This window comes from Panthera pardus, unplaced genomic scaffold, assembly GCF_024362965.1.
Source record: "Panthera pardus isolate Hobbes unplaced genomic scaffold, ASM2436296v1 HiC_scaffold_27, whole genome shotgun sequence".
Classification (NCBI taxonomy): Eukaryota; Metazoa; Chordata; class Mammalia; order Carnivora; family Felidae; genus Panthera; species Panthera pardus.
In genome coordinates, this window is record NW_026526843.1 from 85,549,711 (window position 1) to 85,562,284 (window position 12,574).

Genomic DNA, 12,574 nt, shown 5'->3' on the forward strand with positions numbered 1-12,574 from the left:
GTTCACTGAATGTACCCTCTGTCAACTCCACTCGACTATTGAACCTGCACACGGGGAGTTTTTATTCTCTTACTATAATTTTCCATTTTTAATTTTCAGTTAGTCTTTTTCATAACTTCTGTTTCTTTACCAAGATCTTAAATTATCTCTCGAGTGTCTCACTGTAATTTGGAATTGCTTACTGAATTGTTTGTAGGACGTTTGCTTTAAAACCTTTATCAGAGAATTCCAGCACCTGATTCATCTCTGGGGTGACAGAAGTTAAGTCTCATTTTTCTTTCCAGTTGTGATTTTCCTGGTTTCTGACGTAGGGTGATTTGTCAGTTGTGTCCTATCCCGGTCATCTTGGAGACCGTAGGTCCTAGTAACTTTTCCATTTTAAGAAGGGAGTCACTCTGTTTAGCTTTATCATGCAGGCCCTGGCCTCATTTTTGGACTGTGGCTCCAAAATCATTTTCGGAGCCTTTGCGATACTATTTTTGTCTACCTGACTTATCTCATGCCACTGGAGTGTCTCCTGATTCTTGCTGATGCTGTTGGAGGGAGCTGAAGAAGCTTGCTCAGGTGGAGCTTCCTAGGACCTGGAGGTGGGGGAAGGGAGTGCTCCTGCTTCAGGGATGGATGGTGTTTCCTGACCTGCCTTGTAGCAAGTTTCTCCTGTCTGTAGGGGATGGAGAGTGCCACCGTAGCTGAATGCTTGTCAAGGTTCTGTTGAATGGGGGGCAGGGAGAGTCTTAGGCCTGGAGGGGCAAATAACCTTCCTGGAAGCCTCCCTGCTGCTCCTGGGGGATGGAGAGTACATTCCTGGCTACACACTTATTGTGGCATGATCCTACTTGCCAATCCCCTGCCCTCCCGCTGCATACATGGTGTCTCTGAGTGGGGAAGGAGAGCCTCAGGCTCAATAGGGAGCAGGATGCTTTTCCAGCTGGCCCTTGCATTGGGATCCCTTTTGCCAATACTTCTTAGCTGTGTGGTATCTCCAGGTGGGGGAGGTGAGTCTCAAACGGGGTAAGGATAGAGAGTATTCACACTGCTCATTTCCCGTCCGTTGGGCTTCCAGTTGGTTCACCATTGCTGATTCTGCCAGGCACATAGAATATTGTTGGCGGGACTCCAACTGCATTTGGGGGAGGAGTGAGCCTATCAGGGGTGCCCTTTTTCTTAGTAGGTTGTGGGTTTGGAAAACACCAGGTCTGGGTGTCCTTCTTCTGTTGGGTGGGGGTTCCTCTAGTCCTGTGGTCCGACTTCCACATTGCAGAGTTTTTCTTTGGTAATCTCATGAGTTATTTTCAGGGTTCATAGCCGGGTCCAGCAGAAAGGGGCAAAGAGATGTAAGTCGACACCTTCTTGCCCAGACCAGAGGTCTCATTTTTCTTCTCTATAATCTCTAGTTTTGCACTCCTGGAAATCTTGCAAGTCTCTTTACTATCACTTTGGCTTTATCGCTGCTTTTGCACTTGTCAGATATTAGAGGGTCAATAATAATTGTAAAACGTTAGAATTCAGTGCGAGGTCAGTAAATATGCACTCATTTAACAAATACTGTGAAAATGGAGGCTGAAATGCTGGCACGTAAGCACTAAAAACATAGTAATCATGCTTTTGTTACAGAACAGGACTTTCTTTGTTACCATGTAAGCTTTTAAGTAAAGAGAACTTATATGTTTGTAATCATAGTGACATTTATTGAACCCTTACGGTCCCCAGGCAATACACTAAGGTCTTTAGTATATTATCTCACTAACTCTTTTTTTAATTTTTTAAATATTTATTCATTTTTTTAATATGAAATTTATTGTCAAATTGGTTTCCATACAACCCCCAGTGCTCATCCCAACAGGTGCCCTCGTCAGTGCCCATTACCCACCCCCCCGTCAACCCTCTCTCTTTATTCCTCCCCACTCGCACTCTGTCTCTCTGTCTGTTTCTCAAAAATAAAGAAAGAATAAAAAAATTAAGTAAAGGAAAATGATAGATGTAGGCCTCATGTGTTCTCACCCCCAGCTCATTTCCTTCCCTCTCTCCCCAGAGGTAATCAGCATCATGAATTTAGAATTTATCATTAGCGCAGAAACTTTAATTTAATTATTACATTTGTACACATCCCCAGCCCATACCGAGTATTATTTTTCAAGTTTTGAGCTTCGTATAAATGGGACCAAACCACATGAATCTTTGTGAACTTTGCTTTTGTCACTCAGTATTATGTAGTATAAGACACAATTTGAAGACTTCCGTTGGGTTTCTAGGTTGATCCTTTACCCAGCAAACTTGATGAATCCTCATTTGTTTTAATAATTTTATCTGTAGTGGCTCTTGAATTTTCTATGGAGACTGTCACACAATCTTCGAATGGAGACAGTTTGTCTCTTCCTAATCCAATGTAGATACACTTTGTTTTTCTTCACTTCTAGCATAAGGTTGGACAGAAGCACTTACTAATGCTTATTGAGATTCTGACTTTATGGGGTTGTGTCAAAAGTGTCACAATTAAATATATGCTTGCTCCGGGCTATGGAAGGATATATTTGACTGAATTTTATCAAATACTTTCTCTGCTCCAGGGACATGATCATATATGACTATATTCTTTATTAGTATGCTATAGCACAGTAGTAGGTTTTCGGATCATGAATTATCATTTCATTTTGGGGATAAATTCTACTTGACTGATGTCTTGAAATGTTCCTGAGATTTGTTTTAATCAGGCACGGTAAGGCGACAGACATGAGAAAACTGCTTTTCAAATCAGAGTTTATTACTCATAGTTCCCAAGAGGAAAGAGCATGTCACGCCATAGGGGGCCACAGAGGCCCCCTATGTGTACCGGTGTCAGTCAGGGGGCAGAAGGAGTGAAGGGGCAATATGGCTGCCAGCCTTTATTGTGGTTTTGATGGCAAGGAATGGGCAAGGCAAGGTCAGCCTTTTCGGATTGGTGAGTTTGAATACTTTTAGCAGGCTCCAGGCTGTAGAGGTGATCCCCAGTCGTCCTGTACCTGACCTTGGGGTGATTTAAGGCAGGGGGAATATTGGCTTCATGCGTGAGAGACTGAAGGAAGTGGTTGGGGATATGGATTAGTTGGTTTGCATGTGAAAGGCGCGCCTGCGGGCAAGTTGTTTACAATTTCTAGAAATTAGCTCGCCCTGGGAGGGGAAGTCTCTCCAGATTAGCAAGGCTCCAAGATGTCAAAACGTAGAAAATACAGATGGTTGTAAAATACAACTGATAACAGTTGAGATGCTTTCATTTTTTCTTTTGTTTTGTTTTTGGTACTGTTGAATTGGATATGATAACGTGTGCTTCATGAGATAGGTCTAGGATTTTCTTCCCTTAGATTCTCCTTCATAAATCGTGTGTGCGCACGTATGATTAAGGCTTTACTGGGGACCAGGCAGGACCGGGGCGAGGACCATGCTGGGGGGAGCAGGGCCTGCATACCAGGCCAATACTGGTCTTCAGGGCAATGTTGGGGAGCTCAGGGCTGAGCCCTACAGGTGAGGGGTCCAGTTGGGCACCTCAAAGCAGAGACAACCATGAAAAGAAGGAAAGAAAAGAAGTAGAAAGGAACAAGAAGCGTGATTCTGGAGTGCAAGGAGGTCCAGCTTTTCCCAGCGGGGCAGTATGAGCTCCTGGCTCCTATCTCCTGGCCTCAACAGGGCCCGACTTGTTGCCCTACATGGCAGGCATTCCGTGCATAGGGCCTGGGAGGAGGCAGGTGGGCTTTACATAAGCGGAGATCTCCTTCGGGCCAGAGGGTGATGAAGTCTTTCGTGTCTGACACATCCAGGCACTCGGGTTCAAATATACGGTGCAGGCCAAGGATGCCAGAAGCAAGGTGATCGTGTCCCCTGCGAATTGTGGCCTCTTCCCCAGAAACTGTGAGAAGAGCCTCCTCTTTTCAGGGAGCCCCTCCAAGTCCTCCTGCTTCAGGGTCTCAAAGTCAGGGCTGTAGCAAACACTGGCCAGCTGGTTGGAGGTGTCTGTAACGTAGTTCTTCAAAATGTCCGCACGAATCTTCTCTTCCGCTTCCTCTCATAGGTTGTGCTTGTGAGCAGTGCGGGGAAGGATAGCATTGCTGTGGATGATCTTGCGAGCTTTATCAATCAAACAGGGCAGGCTGAAAAAGTCCAGGCTCAAGTTGAATGTCTCATGCAGCCGCTGGCTTCTGTCATAGTTGGAGCAGCCCTCATCACATACTTTGTTTCCTCACAGTTTGCATCTGGGTATTCCAGAAGCAGGTGGATAGTATGAGCCAGTCTATGGATGTCCCAGTAAGCCAAGGTCATGACCATTAGTTTAGCTTTCTGTGGACTCAGGGATAGCCTCGGTGGAGCTGGGCTGGGATTTCATCTTTACAATTGTTCTTTAAGTTAGAAATTACAACAAAATAAAAAGTTTAGGAAGGAAGGAATCCCCAAGAGTCAAAACTTAAAAGGAAACTTACTAAATACATAGGCACTCATGCTTTGGCTACCCTAAGAGCATTCCCTACATCAGTAGATAAAAGACTTGAATATTTTAACCACTTGGAGAGGCACCAAGGCCCTTGTGAGGCAAATAGATGGAATTAAGATCCCCGAATAAAAACACAGGCTGTCAAAACTGTGTACTCTATTCGGAGGTATAGACAGGATATAAACCCCTGCAAAGGTTAGTGCCTCGGCAAAGGGAGCTTTCCTCTACTCTTCCTTTCTAATCTTACGTTCTAATAAATTTCTGCCTGCTGTTTATTTTGTGTCCACCTCTCCATTCTTCGAGGCGGGGAGACAACAAATCCCGGGTATTGTGGTAAAAAAAACCCTGCAACAATAGGGCACAAATCTACACTACCTGTGTATCAGACGTCACTTACGCTCTCCAACATATAGTTTTCCTTTCCTTCCTAACACCTGAAAGATTGCACCTTCCCATACCCTTGCGACTGTGTGGAGGGCTGTGATTAGCTTTCGCCCACGGTCACTTCTGGGCTGAGGAAGTCAAAAGCCCCTTTCCCATTTTTGCGCTCTTTCTTCTCCTGCTGTGGAGACCTAGAAGCCATGACAACATCATAAAATGGAAACAGCCTGGATCCTTCTGGATCACTGCTCCGGGGAGAGCTGCTCTGAAGAGATGCCCAGCTTGAAGCAGATTGTGTATGAGCAAGAAACAAACATTTGTTGTCTGAAGCCACAAAGACTTCAGGATTCAATTCATTGCTCTCCTGCTCTCTCCCTACACACACTCACACATGCACACGCACACACAATTTATGAAGGAAAATACAAGAAAAGGAAATCCTACACATCTCATGAGGTAAAATCCAGCAGTGTACTGAAGGCAAAACAAAACGAAAATAAGAATATCGAGGGTTTGACAAAGAAATGCAACCAAGTAGGTTTTATCCTAGAAATGCAATGATAATCCGGTTTCAGAAAATATATTAATAAGATTCTAGATTTATAATGAGAAATATATATATATAATTTTATTTATAAGATATATATATAATTTTATTTATATATATATTTCCCATTATAAATCTAGAATCATATTTTGGACTATATATGTATATTTATATGTATATATATGTATATATATGTATATATGTGTATATATATGTATATCTATGTATATATTGTCCAAAATATGATTCTAGATTTATAATGAGAAATATATATATAATATTGTTTATAATTATATATATATAATTTCATTTATATATATATTTCTCATAAATCTAGAATCATATTTTGGACTATATATATATACATATATGTATATATACACGTATATATACGTATACATATACACATATATACATATATTTATATACACGTATATATACGTATACATATATACACGTATATATACGTATATATATATACACGTATATATGTGTATATATATATACGTGTATATATGTACATATACGTATACATATACACATATACATACTTGGTCTTCATCTTGGGCTCTGGCACCGAGCTCCTAAATTTCCTTTCATGAGAGCCATAAAGATGTCTTTGTTATGTTCATGAGGTGACTTTGGGGAAACACCTAATTGTGGGTCTGGTCACCAGTAGAACCAGTCCTGTGATGAGAGGGTTGGAAGTTTCAATCCCATCTCCTTGATTTCCGGGGAGGAGAAAGGGCCTGAAGATTGCGTTCAATCACCGATGGCCAATGATGTAATAAAGCCTCTATAAGCGCCCCCCACCAAAAGATAGGGTTTGGAAAGCTTCGGGATTGGTAAACACGCGAACATGTGGAGAGAGTGGCGGGCCTGGAAAGGGCGTGGAAGTTCTACACCCTTTCCCCATACCTTGCCCTGTGGATCTCTTCTGTCTAGCTGCTCCTGAGTTATTATGTCCTGTTATAATAAACCAGTAATCTTGGGGGTAAATGGGTTTCCAGAGTTCTGTGAGTCACTCAAGCAAATTTGTCAAACCTAAGGAAGGAGTTGTGGGAACCTCTGATTTATAACCAGTTGGTCAGAAGCACAGGCGACAATCTGGATTTGTCATTGGCACTTGAAGTGTGGGGGCCGGGAGAGTCTCGCGGGACTAAACCCTTAACCTGTGAGATCTGATGCTATTTCCAGATAGACAGTGTCAGAACTGAGTTGTAGGACACCCAGCTGGTGTTCAGAGAATTGCTTGGTGCTGTGGAAAAATCCACGCGCATGCACAGAGGAAATCTGGTGGTCAGTTCCCATTTACTGATGTATCACACTCATAAATAAGATATTCTATCTTATCCCGACTAGGACACTGAATGATCCAAGGAACTCCGGAGAAATCAGTATACAAGTGGAAAACTAACCTCGAATTGATTACACTTCAAGAGACCTAGAAGAGAAAATTCAAAATCCCACTGAAGGGACCCATCCTCAAAATTGGCTACATAGGATTTCCACACATAAATATTGCCTCCTTTTCCACCAAGCACGATCTTACAATTAAAATAACATATGCATATATACAGTCAAGACAAGAAAACCAGCCATCATGAATGAAAATCAGCATAAACAAACATGAAGAATATTATCATTTTGAACTTCATATAATGGAATTACCAAGAAAACAAAGATTTGAAACTCAGTGGCATAACACTTTCAGAAATAATAGAATATAGTTTTTTCATTTCAAAAAATTGTTGGTAATTGCAACCAACTCAGTGAACATGGAAAAAAAAAAAAACACTATACATAGCTGAACTAGAAGAGTGGTATAGAAAAATTACCCAAACTGGAGTACAAATGAAAAATGTAAAAGCACAGTTAAGAGACCTTGAATCCTAAAACAAACATGTTTATTACATCTCTAGTAGAAATTCCAGGAGAGGAGAACACAAAGCCTGGAAGAGAAATAACATTGGAAAAGATAATGACATTAAGAATCATACCAAATCTCAAGCTGAGTAAATAAAAATAAATCCCCCCCAAAACCCCCATATTCAGACACATCATCGTGAAGCTGCTACGTATCGAAGACTAAAAGAATATCTTCATTGCTATGTAGGAAGAAATTGGCAGATTAAAGACAGTTCGACTGGCATCATACTCTTAATCCAAAGATTAAGGAAGATAATGGGGACTTGAGAGAAAAATAGCTGTATCTAGCTAAACTATCTTTTTCTTTTTTAAATCTTGTTAATGTTTACTTTTGGGAGAGAGAGACAAAGTGTGAGCAGGGGAGGGTCAGAGAGAGAGAGAGACACAGAATCCAAAGTGGGCTCCGGGCCCCAAGCTGTCAGCACAGAGCCCAATGTGGGGCTCGAACCCACAAACCGCAAGATCATGACCTGAGCCGAAGTCGGATGCTCAACCGACTGAGCCACCCAGGCGCCCCTCAACTATCTTTGAAGATGAAAGTCAAAAGAAAGAGACTTGTAGACAACACTGAACTTACTACCAGCTTACGTAACCATCAGTGAAGAAATGTATACCTCACAGACACTAAAAATCTGGATGCCTTTTTCTGCTTCACAACCCGAAGCGCAGCGAGTCCAGTACTATGCATTTCTGTTCCATCTTCTTGTTTTCAGAGATGACAGTCCCTTTTGACTAGATGTCCTTTTGACTAGAAAGCTCCCGATGTCTTTATACCTTCTTTTCAGTTTCCATATAACTTCCAGAATAATGTAGCTCTGTGCTTCTCAAACTACCTATGGTGAAGCGTGATCTTTTGTTTTTTCCCTAATAGATGGCGTACCGATACTTTGTCAAAGTCAACTGATTCCTCATTTGGATGTGGCAGCAGCATCAACTTGCTCTAAAAATGTTCAGATACTTTATCTCAATGTATGTATTTACTGCAGATCGTTCTTGGACCAGCAATGATGTGCGGACCACAATTTGGGTAGCGCTGATCTGGCTAAAAGTCAGTTCTGAAAATTCCACTTAAAAGTAGGTAATGGCTCTCCATTAACTACAGGAAAAATTCCAAATTCCAAATAATACGGCATACAAGATCCTTTGTCATCTGTCTCTCTGGTTTCCTCTCCTACCTGTGTCCACCCCAAACTTTACACCCCAGAAACAATGAAGTGCTTGCCATTTCTTAATCACTCAGAATCATTGGGAAAGGTGAAGAAACAAACTTTAAGCTGAGATTCCTCGAGTAAATCCCAAAGCCGGACTGCAGAAGGGAAAGCCACCAGGGAAGCTACTATTTCCTCTACATCAGGAAGCTTCTTGTTCAAGAACCATCTAGCCATTGCCATAAAAAAAAAGCTGCTACAATCAGAACAATCATCACCAGTGCCACTGCAGAACCACACCATGCCTGCTATGATCTACACCAGAAAAATTGACACCCCCACCCCCTCTCTCAACACCCATGAATCTAGTTCCTCGACATGGGATCTTCTGTTAATGCTACCGTAGGAAAATTCTGTCTTCCATATCTTACACGCATGCACCGGATTGGGTAGACCTTGTATACACACAGAACCGGTCGCCACGGAGTCCGTGCAATGTAGATTTTAATTTTCCAACCTCTGTAGAAGAGAAGAGGACACTAGATCAGTGTTTTTCATAATCCACTAATGGATTATGAAATTAATTTAGGGTGTCACGACTCATATTTTTTTTTATTTTTTTTTAATGTGTATTTATTTTTGAGAGACAGAAGGAGACAGCATGAGCAGGAGAGGGCAGAGAGAGAGAGGGAGGCCCAGGATCCGAAGCAGGCTCCAGGCTCTGAGCTGTCAACACAGAGCCCAACGCAGGGCTCGAACTCAGGAGCCGTGAGATCATGACCTGAGATGAAGTCAGACGCTCAACCGACCGAGCCACCCAGGCGTCCCATGACTCATATTTTTTAATGAAATGGAATGGGATGGGATAGAGTAGAAAAATCACAGTGTGCATTCAGAGTTACTAACGTTTCATGAAAATGTCGTTTCAGTTATATAAGTAAAGACCATGTAATATGGAAATGTCCTGGGACACTATCTAAAATGCGTTTATTACTGTAGGCTCCAATCCAAAAAGTTTTGAATGTGTTAGACTAGTGCAATGATTCTCGAACTTTCACCTGTATCAGAATCCCCTGGGGGGGGGGGGCCTGTGAAAGCACAGATGGTGGGCCCCCTCCCAAGTTTCTGATTCACATCTGGGGTGAAGCCTGAGAATTTACATTTCTAACAGGTTCGCAGGTGATGTTGATGCTGTTGGTCCAAAGAATGTACTCGGAGAAGAGCTGGTCTAGAACAGTTGTTCTTGACATTGGCTGCACATGAGAATCATCCGTGGAGCCTTTAAACACCCTGATGCCAGGCTGCACTCCAGATCAATGACACAAGATTCTCTGGGGGGGAGACTGGGCCATCGGTTTTTTTAGCACTCCACCCATGATCTTAATGCAAAGCCAAGAACCAGAACCATGGCTCTAGAAGCATAATGGGATAGATGCCGGGCCTCTATCTATGAGTTTTCACCATATTTGTCTAAACCTGTCATTCTTTAAGTTATCACCTTCAGGAACTGTTTCAGAAGCTTTTGATCTCTAGATCATCCTCCTTTCTCCGGCTTACCAGGTCTGCGACCCCGGGCTGGATCATGAAGCTCTGTTTCTTTGCCCACGTAACACAGACCGTAGCAAAACACCTTGTCATCCTCACAAGGATGGACACGGTATCTTACAGGCAAAAGACCAACTTTATAAATGGTGACACTGATGTGCCTCAAGTTCAGGGTACATGCAGGGTAGAGCGTCAAGTGATGAAGGAATACATTTTGACCAGTGTTAGACGTTTAAGGCGCTCACGTGTTTGAATGTTATCTTGGAGTTTGGACAATACGTTGCGCAGTGGAAATTTTTAAACAAGGAGTTGACATGAATCACTTGTGCTATTTTTTCAAACAAGAACCCTGGTGACCAAGTTTCTCTAATGGGAAACAGAAAGAAAAGCCCAGAAAGCAAGAGCAAGTAAGAGAGGATGAGGGCCGTAACTGCAGCAGTGGACGACAGGACAGAGAGTTGGATGCTGCTTCAAGATATGTCTTGGCAGAATAAACACAGCTTGGGTGAGGTAATTAATAGAGAAGAAAATTCACTTGGGTTATGTTCACAGATGATACTAAAACATTCAGACTTTTAAAATAGAATTTTATACATGGGCTGTATATATAGTTATCTCATTCCTTGGTTAGACATTCAAATAAAGTGCTGAATACTTTGGTATTATTTCCTTTTTTTAAAGTTTTTATTAAATGTTTTGAATGTTTCTTTTTGAGAGAGAGAGAGAGAGTGTGTTAATGTGTGTGTGTGTGTGTGTGTGTGCGCGCGCGTGCGGGGAGGGGCAGAGAGAGAGGGAGACACAGAATCGGAAGCAGGATCCAGGCTCTGAGCTGTCAGCACAGAGCCTGATGTGGGGTTTGAACTCCACGAGCCGTGAGATCGTGACCCGAGCTGAATTCGGGTGTGATGCTCAACTGACTGAGCCACCCAGGTGCCCCTTAAGTTTTTATTTTAATTCCACTTAGTTAACACACAGTGTAATATTAGTTTCAGGTGTACAATGTAGTGATTCAACACTTCCATACATCACCCGGTGCTCGTCAGAACAAATGCCCTCCTTGATCCTCATCGCATTTGGGTGTTATTTTAGATTTATTATAGATCAATTTAAGGAAATTATTCATACTTCCAATCTGGTCAGAATTTGACTAGATGCAAAAAAAAAAAAAAAAAAAAGAATCTGATGAATTGCCCAATACGATTTCACTTCTTCCACGAAAAATAAAGTAACGCTGCTCTTTACTTATGATGAAGAAAGACGAGTAGCATGACGTTAGCAAGACGTGCCAAACACAAAAGGAGCCAAACCTGGTATTTTTACCACAAGTCTGACTACCACGAGGCGCACGGTGGTCTCAAAATAAAACTAACAAGCCATTTCTAAGAACCAGAGCTTGGGGAATACTGCAAAGAAACATGCGCAAAGAAACACGTTTCTGTTCTGCTTAACGCAGCGTCTCCTCTCTTTATGAGACCGTGGAAGACTGGACTATTTTTCATTTATTCATAACATCTAGTTACATTCTGTGAAAGCAGTGCACGTGATAGCACACTTTGGGCTACAGAAATTTAGAAGAAAGGTCTCCCACCTCGCAAACGATACACCTGCAAGCACCATTGTGCTTGTATATTACTTATATCTTTCATACGTTATACAACCGCTAGCGTCCTTAAGCATTACATACAGTGTATAATCTACATGAGACAGAACTCTAAGGTGATGTGATATAAAATGGTATTTCTGGATTGCTTTTGCTTTGTGCGTGGCCTAAAAATTCTATGTTAGTAGCCCACAAAGTGGACTTACAAGCAAAGAAAATGACCAGGGACAAAGAGCGACATTTCATAAGGTTAAAGGGTCAGTTCACTCGTAAGACGTTAAGTGTTCTAAATGTGTCTGCTGCAAACAACACAGCTTGAAAATACACGAAGCAAAATCGGATAGAACTGGAGGCAGAGATGGGTGAATTTACGATTGCAGATGGGAATTTTCCACGTTCCCCTCTTAGTAGTTGATGGAACAAGTATACAGAAATGCAGCGAGGATATAAAAGAACCGAACAAAAGTATCAATCACCTGGACCTAATTGACACCTATTTACAGAAGATTTCACGTAAGGACAGCAAAACGCTCATTATCTCCCTAATATCGCCCTACATCCGGGGTACTAAAACAAACCTTAAGAACTTTATTTTTTTTTTTCTTTTTTAATATATGAAATTTACTGTCAAATTGGTTTCCATACAACACCCAGTGCTCATCCCAAAAGGTGCCCTCCTCAATACCCATCACCCACCTGCCCTCCCTCCCACCCTGCCCTCCCTCCCACCCCCCAAAACCTTAAGAACTTTAAAAGAAAGTGACACGAAGCGTCTTCTCTGGCAGTAAGCGGAGTTAAACCAGACGTTTACTTGCAGAAAGACGTCTGGAAAATTCCCAAGCTCTCAGAAATGAAACAAAAGACTTCTGAATAATCCGTGAGCCAAAAAGGAAGTTCCGAGAGAGATAAGAAAATAGTTTGAGCTGAAAGAGAAGTGAAAATCCAGCATGACAAAATTTGTGAGG

General features: G+C 42.0%; 1 pseudogene; it reads right to left on the reverse strand.

Moving 5' to 3' along the window:
* Positions 1-3,676: 3,676 nt before the first annotated feature.
* Positions 3,677-4,296, reverse strand: LOC109248119 (glutathione S-transferase Mu 1-like; annotated as a pseudogene).
* Positions 4,297-12,574: the final 8,278 nt, after the last annotated feature.